Source organism: Medicago sativa, chromosome 2 (genome assembly GCF_051527215.1).
Source record: "Medicago sativa cultivar Bolivia chromosome 2, Bolivia_mono, whole genome shotgun sequence".
Lineage (NCBI taxonomy): Eukaryota > Viridiplantae > Streptophyta > Magnoliopsida > Fabales > Fabaceae > Medicago > Medicago sativa.
This window is the reverse complement of record NC_140750.1, coordinates 20,600,159-20,621,508: the sequence shown is the minus strand read 5'-3', so window position 1 is coordinate 20,621,508 and position 21,350 is coordinate 20,600,159. Positions and strand designations below refer to the sequence as shown.

At 33.6% G+C, this 21,350-nt stretch overlaps 1 long non-coding RNA gene across 1 annotated transcript; it reads left to right on the top strand.

Annotated features, from left to right (window-relative positions):
- The first annotated feature begins 12,430 nt into the window (after positions 1 to 12,430).
- Positions 12,431 to 13,262, top strand: LOC146945382 (uncharacterized). The gene is made up of 3 exons (XR_015028167.1): positions 12,431 to 12,670; positions 12,862 to 12,991; positions 13,170 to 13,262. It is a non-coding gene; the product is annotated as an uncharacterized LOC146945382 (long non-coding RNA).
- Positions 13,263 to 21,350: the final 8,088 nt, after the last annotated feature.

The window sequence follows — 21,350 nt, the reverse complement described above, 5'->3', positions numbered from 1 at the left end:
CAAAAATACATTAACCTCCCCTCAAGTTAACTCTGTTAACCATCTGTTTAGTTTAGAGAGAAAAAACTTGTCTCAAAAAACTTAGTGATACTATAAATAGCCCTACTATGAATTTGTCAAATCCTAAATGGTTGAATCCATGTACGCTGGAGGGATCAATTATGGCTAATATTCATCCAAATTATTCGGTGATTGCAAACAGTTTTCTTAAAGAAAATTAAGAACAGTTTTGTGGTGTCAGTGTACTACTCTTCAACTCATTTTTGATTCATGCTAATTAGTCTGAACACTTGTAGAAATCTAATACATGCATCTTCCTATTTTTCCCCCTTTCCCTTGTATTCATTCCCAATTTTATCTTTAAATTCTAATAATCAACATTAACTTTTACACAAAATAAAAATTAAACTTGAAGTCCCATTTAACCTCTTTTTCCAAACACACCAGAGGCTTCCAAACAAGTTAAGGATTTGTAAAACATTAAACAAACAAAAAAAGGACCTGAAAGGATTTGTATAACTCACATTTTGTAAATTTTGTTTTTAAATTAGCTTGTAAGCTTCATGGTTTAATAGGATGATGATATTTTCAAAATAGACAAATCACTAAAATGGTAAATGAAGACGGTGACAACTTCAACTTCACATCCATATGTTAACAGAAAGATAACAACAGTTAAGAGACAGGGGAAGTATTTAACAGCCAAATTAAAAAAAAACATGTTCAATATTAATTTAACAACATAATACAACAAGAATAATAATTGCAACAACATATTTAAACACAGACAAGACCATGGAACAACCAAATTAAATTCTTCACTGAGTCTATCCATGCATACTTCGATGTCTTTGTATGTCTTGGGTCGAATCAAACTTTTTCGAAGAGCATGAACAGATCCCACGGAGGTGGCGTCTAACATGATGGATAGAACATGGTTCTCACATCGTCATAGTTCTGAAGTTTCCAAGAGAAAGCACCATAACCAAGAGTGAAGCAAGAGTGAGAAGTGATTTTCATATCATACACAGAACCTCCCCAATTACTATCCGAAAAAACCAACCAGCTTGAACTACTCGTCGCTTGTTATCGAATTCCTAAAAAAAGTTTGGGATTGTGTTGGTTTGTCTTTTGATGATTGATTATATTAATCGTGATTTGGTTATCTGCCGTTTTTGTTTGGGTTTGCGGAATCATTGATAGTTTTTTAGAATTATTTGCCATTCGGATTGTTCATGTTGAAGGAAGATTTGGCAACTTAGAATTTGCAAAGCAACTGACACACGTGGCTGTTAATTGATATTGCAAGAGGTTGGAATTTTGGAATTTGTTAGTTTGGTTAACTTTTCCATCCAAGTGTTTTCTTGCTTTTTATGTGGATTGTTGGAGTTGAACACGTGAGGCTTTCTTCTCACACGTGAAGCTTCCTTTTTCTCTTTAGCTTTTGGTTTTGTTTTGTCAATTTGATTTCTATTGGTTTTGTTTGGGTTCTTTGGTTAATCACCTCTTTGTTGGTACAATGATTCGTCCCTATGATTTATTGTCCTTTATCTTTTGTGTTCGGATTAGTTTCAGGTTTTGTTTTATTTGTTTGAGTCTAGTTTTCTATTTGTAGGTTGGTTGAGTCTTAGGGTGTTTTTATGACATATGTGGTGTTTGGGTCAGCTTTGCAGTCTTCTTGTCTCAATCTTTTATTGAGTGTTCGTGTGTTTATTTGTGTTTGTGTTTGGTTAATTGGTCTCTGTATGTATGTCTTTGGTTGCTTTGGTTCAGCTTGCCTCTATTCGTTTCGGTTCGTTTTAGTTCTTCAAGTTGTCTTGATTTAGTTTTGTTCGTTTTAGTTTGGTTCAGTTTGTTTTGGTTTTCGTTTAGTTCAATTTGTTTGTTTGGTGGGTCAAGTGCTCATAATTTGGTTGTCTGTTTGGTGGGTCAAGCGCTCACAATTTGGTTGTTTGGTGAGTAGAGTTCTCACATTTGGTTGTTTGGTGAGTCGAGTGCTCACAATTTGGTTTCTTCTTCCCCCTTCTGATTCTTCAATTTGGTTGTATGGCGAGTCTAGTTCTCACATTTGGTTGTTTGGTGAGTCGAGTGCTCACAATTTGGTTTCTTCTTCCCCCTTCTGATTCTTTAATTTAGTTGTATGGTGAGTTTAGTTCTCACATTTGGTTGTTTGGTGAGTCGAATGCTCACAATTTGGTTTCTTCCCCCCTTTCTGATTCTTCAATTTGGTTGTTTGGTGGGTCTAGTTCTCACATTTGGTTGTTTGGTGAGTCGAATGCTCATAATTTGGTTTGTTCTCCCCCTTTTTGATTCTTCAAGGTGAGTCTAGTTCTCACATTTGGTTTTTTGGTGAGTCGAGTGCTCACATTTTGGTTTCTTCTCCCCCCTTTTGATTCTTCTGATTGCACTTCTCCCACTTTTGATGATTCTTTGGTTGCTCCTCTATTGGTTCTTCTGTATGACTCTCTCTATCGGTTCTTTTGTTTGGATGGTTCTCTCTTTGATTGGTTGATGGTGATGGTTCTTGCTGCTATCTCTATGAAGATAACTCACTTTGGTTGCTTCTCACCATTGGTTTTGTTATCAGCTGATTTGGTTTATTTTTCTGGGTTAATTTGTAACAAGCTTAAAGCTTAGTAAGCTTCAGCTTGAAGGGTAGTGTTAGAACTTTATATTATTAAGTATGTTTCTTCGTATTTTGTTTGACAAACTCACAATGATTCTTTGTGATGCATCATGAGTTTGAGGGTAGGTGTTAGATAATAAAGTATCGGGCTATGTTCTTGGGCCTTTATATTAGTAAGTTAGAGTCCATTAGGTTTATTATATATTCTCTTATAACATTTTGTAATATGATGCTATGTATATTCTATGAAACCCTAGCCTCTGCTATTCCTATTCTCTCTTTCTTTTGTATTTGTATTGTTAACATGGTATCAGAGCTTGTTTCGATCCGCCTTGAACTACTCGTCGCTTGTTATCGAATTCCCAAAAAAAGTTTGGGATTGTGTTGGTTTGTCTTTTGATGATTGATTATATTAATCGTGATTTGGTTATCTGCCGTTTTTATTTGGGTTTGCAGAATCATTGATAGTTTTTTAATCTATTTTTGTAAAATGAATCGATAATCAAAATGTTAGGCATTGTGGTTGTGAGATGCATTAAACAACCAAGCAGACTTCTAAAATACACTTGATCAATCTTTTCAGTTCCATCTTCTTTGCAAAGCTTCTCCTTTGTATTCATTGGAGTGCTCATTTCTCTGCATTCTCTAAGTTTACACTTTTTTCATAATTTCTTCAGCATATTTTTTTCTTACGAATGAAAACTTCATCCTTGCTTTGCTTGATTTCCATTCCTAGAAAATAAGTCATTAATCCAATCTGTCATCTCAAATTTTTCCATCATTTCTAACTTAAATTCATCAATCAATGTTGCATTATTTCCTGTCAACAAAATATCATCAAGATGTAGAGAAACAACAATCGTATGTACCTCATTCTATTTGATGTAAAGAGTAGACTCAAACAAGCTGTTTACAAACCCCAAACTCAATAAATGATTATCGATTCAGCTGGACAAGGCTCTTGGTACATGATTTAATCCATAGAGAGCCTTCTTGAGAAGATAAACCTTGTTTTTGCTCCTTTATTCATAAAGCCTTCAGATTGTTCAACGTAGATTTCTTCTTGCAATAAACCATTTAAAAATGTTGATTTAACATCCAACTGGTATACTTTCCAACCCTTTTGGGTTGCTACGGCAAACAACATCCTGATGGTGTCTAGCTTGGCCACTGGTGCAAATGTGGAAAAGTAGCAGAGAGTAGCCTTTATCTACTGGTCTCACCTTGAACTTGATGGATCAATCAACATTGAGTTTTATTTTGAAAATCCACTTGACTCTAATGACTCTTCTATCTTGAGGTTTGTCAACAAGCTGCCATTTATTCTTTTTCTCAATCATGCGCAATTACTTCTCCTTCATTTTAGCCATCTAGTTTTGATCAAGTAATTTGCTTCTTCAAAATTGGCAGATTCACAAACAACAATGTCGTATCTTTGGTAAACATCAGCAAGCAGGTGTGTTCCCCTGACATGAATTCTCATCTACCATTTCATTATCCAAATCTTTATTGCTTTCGTCGATTTTGTCCAAATTAGGAAACTCAAGTTTTGGCTCTTTCGAAATTGCCTTTATCTCATTTGAATCATTCCAATTCCACTCTTTATCTTCCATAAAATGCATATCTCTGCTTATAATAATTTTACCATTTAGCAAATAAAAATGTTTGGAAGGGCTCTTTTGTCTAGTTTATCTCTCTTTACTTTTGGAACATGAGTGAAGCATAAACATCCAAATATTTTAATAAAATTTAGGGAGAGTTTGTAACCATACCAAGCCTCAAACGGCGTCTTATACTTTTTTTTTGAAGAAGCAACGGCGTCTTATACTTAATTGCTCTTATAGGAAGCCTATTTATAAAATAAATAACAGTGTCCGCCGATTCTGCCTAAAATTGCTTGGGCAAGTTCTTCTCATGTGCATACATTGAGCCATCTCTAATATAAATCTATTTCTTCTTTCACAAAATCGATTCAATGCTTCAGATGTATACTATTTTCCATTGTCTGATCTAAGAGCTTGAATTTACAACCACTTTAATTCTTCACTCTAGCTTTGAAGTTCCAAAATACTTCTACTACTTCCAACTTGTGCTATAGAAAGAATACCCATCACATACGAGTTAAATCATCAATGAATATAGCATAATAAATACTACCATTCGAAGAAGGTATTCTTTGTGAGCCTGCAATGTCAGTATCAATTAATTGCTACTCCTTTGTTGCTCTCCATGTTTCCTTTGGAAATGGCTTCCTGGGTTGCTTTTCGATCTGACTTTGAAATATGGTCATCAAGTTATGGAAGATCATTTGCCATCTCCTTGGATTTTAACTGTAGCAAACCCTGATAATGATAATGACTGATCCATAGTCACCTGGTTCACAATTCTCTCTGATACGTGGTACGGGTTCGAGTACGTGGTGCACAACTTTCAAAGAATTAGGTATGTGGGAGGTATGCATAGTCGGTACGCTGTTTCGGTTCGTGGTACGTTATAATATATTAATCGGTACTCAATGAACCACGTTGTTTCCCCTTATCTCCTTTGGTGATTTCAAGGACGTGATTTTTGTAAAAATCGTGGTTGAGACAACAGCAAACAAGCATGCCTTTGCTTTTGCATTATTTGTCTTCTTTTCCTTTTTCACTTTTATTTGTGCCATGGTGGGATTGTTTGAAAGTACATGGATTTCATAATCTTCTTCCACTGCTTCCCACAACTCCAATGCTTCCAAATATGTTTCCACATGTAATGCCTAAAGTTGGTAGTTGCTTCTGTCGAACACCATCGAAATGATTCTGGGAACACTTGCTTCGGATTCCATGATGTTTAACTTGCACACAAATCCCTTGGGAATATGGCTCTAAAATCTAGATACCTATTTGATGTTAATTGAACAAGAATAGAGAAATAATAAAGAGACAAGAATGGAAAGGATCAATTGATGAACATTAGGGCAGTTACAATACATTTATTCTTTTAAAATAGTGCTAAAAACACTAACTTCTAATTACTACTACAAAGCAATATAATTGTAAACTGAACATAGTTTACTAAATTGAAAATAACTACCAGCCAATACAATTTCCACATCAGCAGTCATAAACACAATAATTAACAATGACACCAAAGTACAAATCAAAAACAAAAAACAAAAAAATAATAATTGGAATCGATCAACTAAGTCCTTGTCATTTGCTATCATGGACCCTATAAGTCCCTTTCATTTTTCTCATATGAACTGCATCAGTCTTGACTGGTTCAGATATGGGTATTCATAAGTCCACGATTAAGCAATAACAACTAACTAAGTACCGAGGATAAACCTTATATATTCATATTCCTAACAGCATCAAAGATAAATTTCAGTATGCATATTCCTAAATAAGCTTGAAGGATAAATCATATGCATGCATTATTCTAACTAAGCATCAAGGTATTTTAATCCCGGTTCCTAATTAGAACATTAAAAATTGATGGCCTATGACAAGCTCTCTAATTGAGGTTGTGATTGTTACAAATGGTTATTTTATCTTTTCTACCACTCTTTTCTTTTTTACATATCTCTTTTAGCAAATCACATATCTCTTCTGGACCTTGTGTTGTTGGCTCCTAGGAGTTGCTTTTGAAACTAAATCATTAATTTTGTGCTTCTTTGACCTGCCAATATAGGCATCATATATCTAAATTTGAAGAGTAAAAAACCTATCAAAATCATGGAGGGGGGTTCTTATGAAGAACACGGCCCTATTAATTCCTACATATTGTATGAGCAATTTTCTTATTTTATATATCCACCATGTCCGAAGAAGTTTCAAACAATGATCAACTAATTTTGGTGGGGCTCGAATATAGTAAGTAGCTGAATTAGTCCGTTGAGTCGAGAAAAGTTATCTATGCCAAAATAAAATGGAGGAATAAGTTTCCTTTGTTTGTATGTGCTCAACTTATCCATTATAGAGAAACAAGGTTAGACTTGGAGCCTTGAAAGCAACCAAGATAATATATAGCAGCTGCTTCTTCAAAGTTAGACACTTTCCAAATAAAGACTCTTTTGGGGATGGGGATTGGGTTATGATCCAAATTTTTGTGTGGCATAGTATTCATTATTCAAGATTATCGTTATAGGTCGATTAAGATGGAGGATATGGGATGGGGGAAACATAAATGTGTGGTTTGATCCTTAACTATACGCTTATGATAATGTGTGCGTTTCTAGTCCAACTGTGCAAGGATTATAACATTTGAGAGATCATGATTTGTAGGATCGTGAGTCGTGACAATATATAGGGCCTGGAGTTGGAATGATAGGATATTTAAAATAAGATATATAAATGTGTGATAGGATATTTAAAATAAGAAATATAAATGTGGTGACTAGTTAGTTAATATGACTCATCTTAATCTGGAAGGAATTTTTCATGCATATTCTATTTATAGTTACTAAACAATGTTCTTGCGTGTAGCCGTTATAGTTATCTAATTAGGAGTTTGCATAAGTCTATGTAAGCATTGTATGCAGTGGCGGAGCCAAGATTATTATAAAGTTTGGGCAAAAAAAATTTGCAACACATTTATAGGTGTTTACATAAGAAATTGCAAGCAAATAATCAAAAAATCTAAAGAAATTGCCCAATTTATAGAGGTTTATATAAGAAATTTAGAGGAATTTACATAAGAAATTGCAAAAAAATTGGGTCGGAGCCCGAGGTCGTGCCCGGGGTCGTCAGGCAGTGAAATTGCCACTGATCGTATGCCTCATGGACTGAAATCAATAAGGCATACACACTAGCTGTGTTTAGTAACGTCCACTCCCAAATGAAACAAAAGCTTGGGGCTTAACCAAGCCATTTATTGGCTTGGTGGTTTGCAAGGTTTCTCTAAAGTGTTTGTCGAGCTGGATTGTAAATAAGTGGTTGACGACATTTTGGAAAATCTTAATGATCAAACTGAATTTGGTTTTCTTTCTAATGTTCGTAGATCAACACTAAGTTCTTTTTTCAAATTTTAAGGTTAGTTTTTTTTTTTTTTTTTTTTTTTTGGTACAATTTTTTAAGGTTAGTTTTGTTAAGAGACAACTCAACTATGTTGTTTTCTTTATAGTCATCAAGTTTTTGAATATTTTAAATAGATAATGTTAGCTGTTAGTAAATTGTTAGAGGTGAGGGGGAAATGATTGTTTCCGAAAATTGAATCTGAAACCTCCTTCTTAAATCTCCTTCAACGTCACTTAACTCACGAATCGTGCTACCTACGTTGAATTTAACATATATTGATACCTTATTTTGAATGAAACAACTTAATTTTGTTCTGGTAAAATTGGAAAATTTTGAGAGAGGAATCTCCTATCATATACTGCACACAACTTGCTTATGAGGAATATATAGCTGGAAAAAAAAAAAGGAAATGTGAAGGACAGATTCCACACTGAAAAGGGAATTGAATCTCATATTCTTTAACTCTTTATTCTTTATAAATTATTAGATAGAAAATCAAAAGAATAACCCTGAAATTGATATAACAATATCTTAAAGATCACACCGGCTAAATCTGCCTAACTGATGCTGAGGTTTTGGATACTAAGTTTGAATATTGAAAATGATATTATGTTTATTATTATTATTGCTTCAATTTTTTGAGTAAACGAATGTTGTTGAAGTTGATATAGGTTCATCTCATAGTTTATAAGGATGTAAATTTAAATCTCACGGTATATACGAGAGTATCGTATTAATTAAGCTCCTTTTTTTTATGGGGGAGAAAAGGTCCAAATATTTTAGTCATCAAGAGGAGTACTGTGTATACTCTTCTAACAATATCTTTAAGGCTTAAATGCACTTTTCACCCCTTATGTTTTAAAAAGTTGCGATTTAGGCCCCCTATAAAAAAATGGATATTTTGACCCCCTAACTTTTAGCCCTCTTTTGATTAGCTGATTTTATGCCAATTTCTCATTCTCTGATGGTGTAAACTGACATGGGGATAGAAGGATGTTGATAAGTGGAGTCCAAACTTGCATGGTGCTCAAACTGACATGATAAGTGGGGTCCAAACTGATAAGTGGATCCTTCTTTAGGGGGGCCAAAAGTTAAACAATGTCAGTTTGGACTCCACTTATCGGCATCATTCTATTCACATGTCAGTTTACACCATCAGAGACTGAGAAATTGTCATAATCTCCATCAAAATCAGCAAATCAAAAGATGGCCAAAAGTTAGGGGGTCAAAATATCCATTTTTTTTATAGGGGGCCAAAATCGCAACTTTTTGAAACATAGGAGGTGAAAAGTGCATTTAAGCCTATCTTTAATAGACAATCTCTCTTTGAATGAAACTTATTTAATTTGGATCTCAAAATTTAAAAATGAGTCACATAAAATGGTGAGACTTACATGAGTTTTACCTAATCTTAATATATATAAATGTTAGACAGTCTCCAATCAACCTGATTAACCCTAATCCCACCCTTTTTTCTGGGAATTTTTATGAAAAAAGGGTTTGCAAGAAATCGAACCAGGTACCATATGCCACCACTTCCGTAACTTTTACCACTAGGCCACAACCATTTTGTTGAAATTTTGTTGCTTATAAAATAGATATGTAAGGTCTTTTTTTAAGCCACTATCACCTTGGCGGTTCCTTTTCCAATAGCAGTTACTTTTTTATTATTGGCGGTTCCTTTTATATTTTTCCCAATTACTACATAGCAGTTCCTTTTCTTATTTTTTTTTCCCTTTCGTTACTGCATAACAACTTCTTTTCATTATTCTTTTTTTTATTTCTTTCTGTAACCACATATCGGTTTCATATATTATTTTCTTGGTGCAAACTTTTGTCTATTATTTTCTTTTGATTACAATGTTCACTATGAATTATCATTTTAATTGTGTTGATGTCCACCTTTGATTACTTCCGCTAAATGATACTTACATATGAAACTCTATAAAACCCGTGCATCGCACAGGTTAGAGTCTAGTAAAAGAGTAAATGTTAGAAAATTAAAAGAAGATGTCATGTTAAAAAGGAGAGCAACCACGAAGTGAGAAATCAAGATATGAGAAGTCATTTTCATTTTCTCATCAACTTGTTACAGTAAAAATCGCAACTGAGTATTTTATTCAATGTTCGATCATGCTCAAATTTTATATAGCAGATTTGTGACTCTTGGTTCTTCGTTTTCAACAATTGGATCGTCGAAAAGAAGTTTGGAACGAGAGATATTGCGCTTGCACAATAGTGAAAATTTGCTTATTTTTCATGTACTGTTTTCATTTGTAAACTTTTGTGCTTTGTTGTTTAATGGTTGTTGGAACATTTTGTGATCCATATTTAAACTCTTTTATAAGTTTATTTTGATTATAGTAGAGATATTTGGTGTTCGTAAGATCCGTGATTTTTACTCTTATTTAGGAATTTTTCATGTTTTTTTTGAACAAATCAAAATGGGATTAATTGCTCAAAGGCAAAGTGAGTCACCCCTCACAAGGTGTGCTAAAAGTGGTAAATCACCCAATGTACAAACCAAAGGCATCTAAAAAAGATGTCACCGCCATAGGGGAAGAATAAAAAATTTACATGACACCCATACAAAGGAGTGGGTGTCTCCACCAATCATGAAAACCAAACGCAATCGGAACAAAACTCGAAGATAACCATAAGAAGGAATTCAGCTTCACTTTGTCAGCAATAATGAGAGGATCAATAACCGCATTTTTAAAGACACAGTTGTTTCGCTCCTTCCAAATTGCCCAAATGCAAGCAAGTCAAATAACCTTTAGATAGAAATGAGAATGTCGTGGTAGGCCTGCCAAGTGAGTAAACTGAAAGAAATGGTCCGTAACCGCACCTGGAAGAACGCAAGGCACGCCAATTAATCCACTGACAAACTAAATACCAGAGTCTCCCAACCAATTCACATCGAACGAAGAGATGATCCGTCGTCTCAGAGGAACCACATCCAGCAACACAAACATTATCGATAGGTTGGAGAACGTGTCCTAGGCTCCTAGCGTGTTTGAATTGTTATACTTGCTACCTATAATATTGTTCCTTACAAATCCTTATTTATTAATTTTGTTAGGTCTGCAGCAATTTAACCTAATATTTTCTCGCTCAATTTCTGTATTAGGTTAGCAGTAATTTAACCTAACAAATTTCATCTAAAAAAATGCATCGCACAAATTTCATTCATATCCTTTTGCCTTTTTTTTTGACAATATTTTGTACACTTATTTAATACTAAAAAAATGTCGCACCAATTTCATGCCTTTTTTTTTACAATATTTTGTACAATTTTTTTTGAAGGAAATATTTTTTACACTTATTTAATACTAAAAAAATGCATCGCACCAATTTCATGCCTTTTTTTTTTACAATATTTTGTACACTTTTTTTTAAGGAAATCTTTATTTATCCTTATTTATTAATTTTGTTAGGTCTGCAGCAGTTTAACCTAATATTTTCCCTCTCTTTTGCTGTATTAGGTTAGCAATAATTTAACCTAACAAATTCCATCTAAAAAAATGCATCGCACCAATTTCACTCCTATCCTCTTGCCTTTCTTTTTAACAATATTTTGTACACTTATTTAATACTAAAAAAATGCATCGCACCAATTTCATGCCTATTTTTAACAGTATTTTGTACAATTTTTTTTGAAGGAAATATTTTGTACACTTATTTAATACTAAAAAAATGCATCGCACCAATTTCATGCCTTTTTTTTGACAATATTTTGTACACTTTTTTTTAAGGAAATCTTTATTTACCCTTATTTATTAATTTTGTTAGGTCTGCAGCAGTTTAACCTAATATTTTCCCTCTCTTTTGCTGTATTAGGTTAGCAATAATTTAACCTAACAAATTCCATCTAAAAAAAAATGCATCGCACCAATTTCACTCCTATCCTCTTGCCTTTTTTTTATCAATATTTTGTACACTTATTTAATACTATAAAAAAATGCATCGCACCAATTTCATGCCTTTTTTTTACAGTATTTTGTACAATTTTTTTTAAGGAAATATTTTGTAAACTTATTTAATACTAAAAAAATGCATCGCACCAATTTCATTCATATCTTGTTGCCTTTTTATTGACAATATGTTCTACTCTTATTTAATCCTTATTTATCTTATTTACTAAAGCTTAACCCGTAAAGCTAACCCTAAACCTAATTTTTTCCCCCCATTTTTTCCTCCACTTTTCTAAGCCATTGGATCTTGCGCATTTAGGCGCCATTCAATTTTAGCCATTGATCATATCATATTTATCTCTTCTATTTTCCGAAACAACTATTTCGTATTTATCTCTTCTATTTTCCGAAACAACTATTTCATATTTATCTCTAATTATAATTTTGGTCATATCCGAAATTTGTTATCAATTCACTTAAATCCGAAATTTGTTTTGCTATAGTTTTGGCCAGCCGAATCCTTATTTATAATTTTGGCCATATCCAAAATTTGTTATCAATTCACTTAAATCCGAAATTTGTTTTGCTATAGTTTTGGCCAGCCGAATCCTTATTTATAATTTTGGCCATATCCGAAATTTGTTATCAATTCACTTAAATCCGAAATTTGTTTTGCTATAGTTTTGGCCATCCGAATCCTTATTTATTATACTTATTAAACTTATATAATAAAGCTTAACCCCTAAAGCAATTTCTAACCCTAATATTTTCCCCCCACTTCTCCCTCCGCTTTTCTGAGCCATTGGATCTTGCACATTTAGGCGCCATTCAATTTTGGCCATTGATCATCTTACTTAATTAATGTCAGCCGAATTCTGTTATCAAGTTTGCTATAATTTTGGCCAGCCGAATTTTGTTATGAAGTTTGCTATAATTTTGGCCATATTTCCATCCCTTTAATTGTGAAGCAACACTTCACACGATCCATAAAAGTAGAACTATATTTGCTTGCATTCACTAAACTATCTACCAATATCACTAAAACTATATTTGCTTGAGGTTCACCTCTTCGAATCTCTTCTCCCGATTCTGCCAACTTCGGATTCATGAAATTGCTCCGTCATCATTTTCAGGTCAGTTTTCAATTCTTCTTATCTTAAGCTAATAATATTCCTTATGCATTTCTCATCAATTTTTGTCACTCTAATAACTTTCACGAACACGCCTGCGATTATAGTTGAATTCGATGAAATCTCACTCAATTGTTTTGATTATTATTATTTTTTCTAATTATTTTGTTGATTTTTGTTTGTTCGGCGAGAAGTGTAAATGGCATCGAAACAAGTAGCTAAATAGAAACGATTGGGATCGATTGGAGCAAGAAATGTGTGAATTGGTCGGCCTCTTCAACAACTTCGTCATCTAAACATTGTCGGCATCGGCGTCAATGCGAAGTAAGCCACGATTTTATCATGAAAATGTGCCTTTGAATTCTCAAAAAACTAAAGAGAATATAACTATGACGATTCAGTTTTGTTCTTTAAAGTATGTTATTGTAAATTTTGTTATTGTGTTGTGCGATAGCTGTTGATGTTAATTTGATTGATGTGTGATCTATTATTTGTGTGACAGTCAGAGGGAAATTCGTGGCAAAGAGATTGCTGGTATACAGATGGAGATACTATAGTGAGAAACGAGTATAATCCGTCTATAACTTATGCTTACAGTAAAAAATAGCAAAGCTCATATTTGTTAATATGTTTTTTGCTGTTTAATTTTTTTCATTTGGTATTTAGGTTGAAGCATTGAGTAATATTTCAAAGGTCATACATTATAGTTTTGAGATTTGGGTTAAAGATTCAAAGCTCTCTATGTCATCAAATTAAGATGGCAACATAGGGAGAAATATTTCAAAGGAAGATTTTACATTAAGCCATTTAGCATTGATCGCACCATCGCCCTTCTTATTTGTATTTACCTTAGAGTTGGTGGTTACAAATGATTTGTATTTCAATGGTCAGGAATTAATGTGCCAAAATCGCATAGGTTCTGGTTCAGGATTTCCATTGAGTGATATAAGAAGTGGTAAGCATAGCTTTCACTAATCATGGTAATTATGCTTCTCCTTTTTAAGGTTCAAGGAACTGCCACTAAGGATGTATTTTTTCAGTGTTCAAATGCAGCAGTTGTAGCATAGAGTCTTCTAAGCTTCTTGGACCTGGAAAACATGTTTTATCAAATGCAAAGCTTCGGAGAAACCTCACCATATCTTGCCCTTATGCAGACTCTACTGAGAATATTGAAGGTTGCAGTAAACCAAACAACTCGGGTTAGCAGATTACGGTTACAGACCTTTAAGCAATTTTAATTTTTGGCAGAGTTATACTTCTATTTTTTGACATTCTTTCTTATATATTATTAATTTATGACGTATAGGCCATGATTCAGGTGTGGACAATGGAGTTTTAGCCAAAAATCCGGTTGTTGGTGATTTTATTAAAGAGACAGTGGTATCCGACATTAATTTCATGCAAAAGAGTTCAGGTCGAAACATACATTATTTGCGAAGACTTTTTGCAGCATTGATGGTCTCTGATTAGCTGTCCAGACCAGGGGCTGTTTGGAATAACACTTCGCCTAATCTAATTGATGATATTTTGCACAAACAAAGACGTGTACTTGGTGCGCCTGGTAAATCTGATTGTTAAAACTGTAGTGTTTTTTTTATAGGTTAAATTTACTTCTCTGTCTGGATAGCTAATCTGAATATATCACTTATTTGTTTATGGCCGGTTAATTTAGAGGGCGAAACTTATGCATCGGCATTGTACTACATGCTTAATTCGTATTGCAAACCTGTGTGTAGGAAGATTAGATGCTAGCCAACATGAATTACACTATATTTCATGTACTAATATACTCAAACAAATTTGTAGTTTGTTGGTGTATAGTTTTCAATTTGAATTACACTATATTTTGGCCAATTTTTCTGCGCCTACTATTTAGTTATCAAGGGAACTCTAATTTTGCTCAATTTTAGTTATTCTCATTGATGTCGCAACTCTAAGCCTATTATTTAGTTATCAAAGGATACAAAGACACAACTGTAATGCGTATTCAATGCACATTAGTTGTTATCACTTGCACCTTTATTTGTATGTATCAGCTCCCTGTATATATCTAAGGTACTCATCTCTTTACTTGCAGTAGCTTTGAAACGAAAAACAAAGGTTATACATGGTGATTTTTTATTTGAAAGTGTGGCCAACACTTACACTCATCTCTTATAGCTGTTACTAGAGGAAAGAGATATTTTAAGATGAAAGTTAGAGTAGCTCATATTTAGTGTATACCAACAAAGAAAATAATTAAAAATATCAAATAAATCGATTGCCTTCTCATAAGGTAATATTATGCTATGAAATTTCATATTGTATTCTATATTTAATATGATATGATGTTCATATCAGAGACACTTATGTTTTCCTGGTGTTTAGGTTTTTCAATAGTGATGCATCAACATTTTGTTTTTTGTAAGTTGTAACCGTCCTGTCGTATGCTTCATTATCCATAGGTTAAGTGCACTTTAGGGATTCTACATAATTATTTTTTGATGGATTGAGATGAGACTTATTTTGGAATAGCTTCTTTTTGTGATTTTAAACAATGGATTCATGCTCAACAATTTTTTTTTGTGAGATTGTATATGTTATACCCTAATTTTGGACCTAAAAATACTAATCAATTGTCCCTTTCTTGCATTTCAAGTCATTTGATATGTCTCTGAACAATTGCATTTTTCTCTGCATTCTATTTCAATGTTATTTGCAAAATTCATATGCAAGGGTATTTTAGTCATTTCTTATGTTAAAATCTCTTTCAATCTTTAAAAATTTGTTTGAGTCTTTCCATTTGGTTAGAATAAGTATCTGTTTCATTCTATGTCAAAATCCATTTCAAAAATTGCATTTGAAGTCATTTTGAGTCAGTTTTGCCCCTAGGGGCATTTTAGTCTTTTCATGTGTTAAAACCCTGTTTAAATCCTAAAAAATTGTCTCTGAGTCTTTTAATTTTGCTTGTATGAGTCTTTGATTCAATTTCTGTTAAAAATCCATTTTTCAATTGCATCTGAGTCATTTTCAGCCCCAGGGGCATTTTGGTCATTTCACACGAAATTTCGGCAGAGAGGTACTTTAAAGTACCTCATTTAGGCCATTGGTTCATTTTAGTCCGTTTTGTCAATTTTAATCGTTTCACTTTACGTTTAGTCAAGTTACCATTTTTTATTCCAATTTTATCTTTAGTTTTTTTTTTCTAAGTCCAAGGTGTCCAAAATTGCATTCAAGTCCCTTTAATTTTCTTTTTAGGCCTTTTAATTTTGTTATTTTGCAATTTAGTCCTCTTTTGTCCAAATCATCTATTATGTACACGTGTCAGAGTCTTAGTGGTCCACAGAAGTTTGTTACAAGGGTATGCCACATGTCAAAACCCCATTGGTCCAGTCCATACATGTGTCAGCTATAAAAGCCAACTCACCAGTCAAAGTCAGCAACCACCATTCATTTTCTGTACACATCATCAAAAACAGAAATTCCATTCTCTCTCCACCACAAAAAGATCAAAACGCAGAAAAACTCAAGAACATGATGAACGAATTCATCATCTTTAAACCCTAATTCATCAAATTTCCCCAGAAATCATCACAATTCGTCACTAACATTCATCATCAACATGAATCATCATTGAACCGCAATCAAAAATTCCAGAGAAACAAACACCATTAGAGTTAGTTACGTATTGTAACAAACCCTAATTTGTCCAATTTTTCCGTCAAAATCCATGAGTCAAAACCCTAAGTTCAATCTAACCGATCAGAATCAGTAGCAGCTCTCAGATACATCATCATCATCGAGCAAGAATCACGCGAACGTTGCAATTCGAGTGCGAGTTCGTTACGGAGCGTGACAAACTCAAGCACCGATCACAAGAGGCGCGTGCGTGAGTCAGAGAAGAAGAGGAATCAAAGCGAAGGCGAACCGGTTCATCATACTCGTTGAAAACGAAGAACACGAAGAGAGAGAAGAGGAAGAACCTCCAAAGGTTGAACTCAGATACTTACCAGAAGCCAGGACGAGGCAACAACTTGCTCTATCGTCTTCCTTCGTCATAACCTCCAAATATTCATCAGGTAAACCTCTTTCTCTCTTCTGTTCTTATTTTGTTTTTGTTCGAATCTGTTTCTTTAGATCTAGTAGGATCCAAGGCTCGTCTGAGAATTCTAAGGTCGGATTCGTCATCGCCACAAAAAAGGATTTCAGAAAACATGAAAATATTTCGAATCGGAGAAGTTTGAGTCACCGGCGCCGGAAACCGTCGTCGGTAACCGTCGCCGGAGTTCCTTCTCTCATCGGAGAAGATGACCGGCCTTAGAACAAAGAGGAAGAAGGAGAGTTGCAGACTCTCTCTCTCTAGATGGACTTAGAGAGAGAAGTTGGAATGGGAAATGTGAGTTGGACCGGTTCTGTGGATTTTATACTCTCCCTGAACCGGTTTAACCCACACCAAGCCCTAACCCGGTCCATTTCCTCCCTGGAGCCCATTCTGCCTGGCCTGTGCATATGCTGCTCTTTGCGCCCCCCATCCCTGCGTGTTTCTTGCTATTTCTGCTATTCGTACCCCCTGTTGTGTTAGATTTTCATGATAAGAGTCCTAAAAATTTTTTACGTGCCCTTAATCATTTTTCTTGACTTTTTTTGTGACATTGTTATGTGGTGAATCTTGGTAAAAAATATGTGTAGCACTCTTTCTATTTGTTTACCATTTTTTTTTTTGTTAGAATTAGTAATTTTCTTGCACTTTTTAGCCTAAAAGATCCTTTAAAGAATTCCTAAAAAATTCCTATGTGTTCTTAATCATTTTCTTGATATTTTTGTAATATTGTTATATGTTGAATCTTGGTTAAAAAGTATGTGATATTTTCTTGTCAATTGTTTACTATTTTTGTTAAAAACTTGTGAAAATTTTATATGTTTTTGTGTCTAAAAATTCCTTAAAAATTCCAAAAATTTTCATACACATTTCTTGATAACTTTGTGGTGTTCTTGTGATAATTTTGCATAATAAAAATTGGTAAAAGATAATGTGGCTAATTTTCCTATTATTTTGTGATATTTTGTGCTAAAATTGAGTGAAACTTTGCTTGATTTCAATCCCAATTGCTTGATGAGCACTTGTGACCTATACCACTTGGTCTCATAGGGTTTTAGTTGCTGTTTGTGTTTAATATTGTTGCATAATGGTGAATTTTAGTTGGTTACTTAGCTTACAAGTTAGTTGAGTAGTTAATAATGCAAATATGCTTAAAATTTATTTTAAAATGCCAAGTAAATCATGTTGCCTTAATTCCCATTCCAAGACTTGATTCTAAACCTTTAAAAATGTATTGGAATGTGTGAATTATAGGTCATATGGTTCTTGCATTCTATGAACAAATTTTAGCCATGTTTGCACTCATTTTCTATCCTTTATGTTCTAGTGTTTCTCTTGCTTTATTTCTTTTGATATTGTCATGTGCTACTAACTCCTTTCATTTCATGTTTCATCATTTCATAAGCATTTCCATTTCATCCCATATTCATCTCTATTTCTTTCTTGTAATTTAATTTGTACCAAAGTTAGAATGTAAACATTTAGGAGTTTTGTAATATTTTCCTTTATGCACTTTTAATTTTCTTGGCAAAGAGGTCATAGAATGTATCTAGGGTATGATGTAAAGGACAATGGACTCTAATGATGTACACCGACACAAGCACTGACACATGCACACACGCCACTTTAGATATAGCTAGAATATGCATGTTTAGATGTATGTTTAGGATTGTATGCTTAGATGAATGTTTAGGCTTTATACTTAGAGGAAAAAATCAACTTTCCAAAAAAATATGAACAAACTTCACCCAAATCTTTTTTACAACAAACCTTGGGGTCAAAACCCCATTGATTTTCCTTTTCATTTTCTTAATCAAATTTCAATAAACTTTAATCATACTTTGACTTGTTTTTGCAAATGACTAATTCAACCTCACAATTTCCCAATCTCATGCCCTTGAGGCCTCTTTTCATTCTTCAAAATCCAATTTTCAAACTTAAAATCAACCAACAAAAACAAAAACATTTTTGAGAGAGAACTACGGTGGATTTGATCCCTTAAACGGGTACGTAGGCAAGGAACAAAATTCCTTCAATTCGACTAAAATAAAAATCCAAAAACATTCTTCTCCCTCCAATTCTTCACTTAGAAAACTCTTAGGATTAATAACATTTTCAAAATAGCATTTAAAAATAAAGCGCGCGCGTAGAAATTAAAGACGGTTCCTATAGAATACTATAGTCGTTATGGGTGCCTAACACCTTCCCGTAGCGAAAACAACTCCCAGACCTCGATTCTCAAGGGTTTTGCTTACTTTTTCCCTTCCCAAGAAAAAATAAGATATCACCGGTTAAAAAGGTTCAAACGTAATCAATGTTTGACACCCGAAAACCAAGATAAAACAGTATATATTTTCAGCATAAGTGGTGAACTAATATTCGGGGATTCAAAATACTTATATGTTGCTCTAATTTCCCTGTCGTACGTTATTTTCATTCATACTCTTGATGGTTTAGCAGATACGTGGACGACAAACAACAATTGCATCAGTATTAGGAGGTGGGAATTCGTACTAATTCGAGAAGAAATTGTTTTCGTTCAGAGCAGTTTGCCAAAGATGTTCAGGAGTTTTGGGCAAATTATTCATCAGTAGCAGTCTACGAGTATGTCTTGAATGGAGCAGCCAAATCCCACGCCCAATTTTGTATCAATCTCTGTTATTGTTTCCTAGCAGTAATTGGCACTATTGTGATTATGTGTTTGTTATTTTTAGAGATATTGAGGTCCTGTTTTTGTTATTTTAAGAGTAGACATGTTTTTGTGGAGAGAGCTGGAATGAAGTGTCACATTTTTTTTCCTGCATCTTTTAACACGTCAGTCTATTCTTTATCGAATAAATTAATTAGTTTGGGGATCGTCATGTTGTCAGTCTCTCTTAATTGGTCTGCATATTGGATCTTTACAGTATTTTGAAGTTTTCCATTTGTAGTGCTTTGGATTGTTTGGTATATAGCCCTGGATTATGAGGTTGTAGAAGGCATTGGTTTAGTATTTTTAAGTCATCCAAAGGAATATTTTGTAGGGTTTAGATGTGAATTTGTTGAGGCTTCGTTAATAGTAAGTTGATCGAGTTATATTTATAGTACGATGCCTTCTCTAAGCTTACTATGATACTATTATTCATTTTTAAAATTGCTTTGCGTGTCACTATAAATCATTGAGGATTTGATATCATGTAAATAATAAAGTAAATCCTAACACATTCCACATAAGAATGAAGATATTGGATTCATTAATAAGTTGTTCAAAGTAGGCATGTTGATCTTATTGGTTACAGGTGTTGGAATGATTAACGAGTAACAACTTGCAAATTTACTTTTAAGTTTCAAGTTTTGTAAACCCTGCCATGTTCTTGAATATCTTATTTGAAGTGACGGAAAATGATTAAGTTTTGTTAACTATTTAATATAAGTTTCTTTAGGTATCGCGCTTAAATTTGTGGCTGCATCATTCTAAATAGCAATTTTCTAAAATATATTAATGTCTCTCTTTGTTCAAGCCTCAAACTCTAACGATGTCAATTTAATATGAATTGTGTAATACATCATAATCATCATGTGAACTATTCAATTCCCCTAAAAAAAAATATATTCAATTACATTTTAGTTATCCGGTAAAACTTATTCATGACTTTTTTTGGTTGGTTTGACCTGTGCGATGCACGGGTCGATGTTCTAGTTAATTTTATTAGTTCTGCAGCAACTTAACCTAATAATTTCCCTCTAAAATGCTGCATTAGGTTAGCAACAATTTAACCTAACAAATTCCATCTAAAATGCAGCGCACCAATTTAACCTAACAAATTCCTCTAAAATGCAGCAATCCCGAATATTTCTCCTCACTAATGAGCTTGTCATTTCTATCATGTTGTGTCATTATTTGTATATATCTATTGTTTCTGTAGACTTTTTTTTTGACAAGTTGTTATACATCCTTATTTATTAATTTTGTTAGGTCTGCAGCAATTTAACCTAATATTTTCCCTCTCATCCTTATCCTTATTTATTAATTTTATTAGGTCTGCAGCAACTTAACCTAATAATTTCCCTCTAAAATGCTGCATTAGCAACAATTTAACCTAACAAATTGAATGGAGACAAAAGGTTTTAGTGTTCAAAAGTGCATAGAGTTAATCGAATACAAAATCTAAAACCTCACATTCTCTCCACACTTTTGTACCATCTCGTCATCGTACGTTCTCTCCGTCACTATTATTCATTCATCTCGGGACCTTCAAACTTTCATCAATGGAATGGAAAACTCTAACCCAAACTTTGACATCATTGCACCAACAATGAATATTGACCGTTTAGATCTTACAATCATGGGAGAATTAAGAGTGTATTTCCCAAACCTAGTATATAACAAGATTGATTTCTATGGAGCATTGACAAAAATGGAATGGTGTTCTTACTTCATGGTCAAAATACTTCCCATTTATGATGACTATTTAAGAGTTTTTGACTTTATGATAGGGATAACGAGAAAGGAGTAATGCATTTGGTGTTGGAAACACCATATCAAAGTTAATTGTAACCCTCTTGATGGAATGATCAATTGTGAAGACTTTGGGTTTTTACTTTGTGGAGGTTTAATAGACGTTG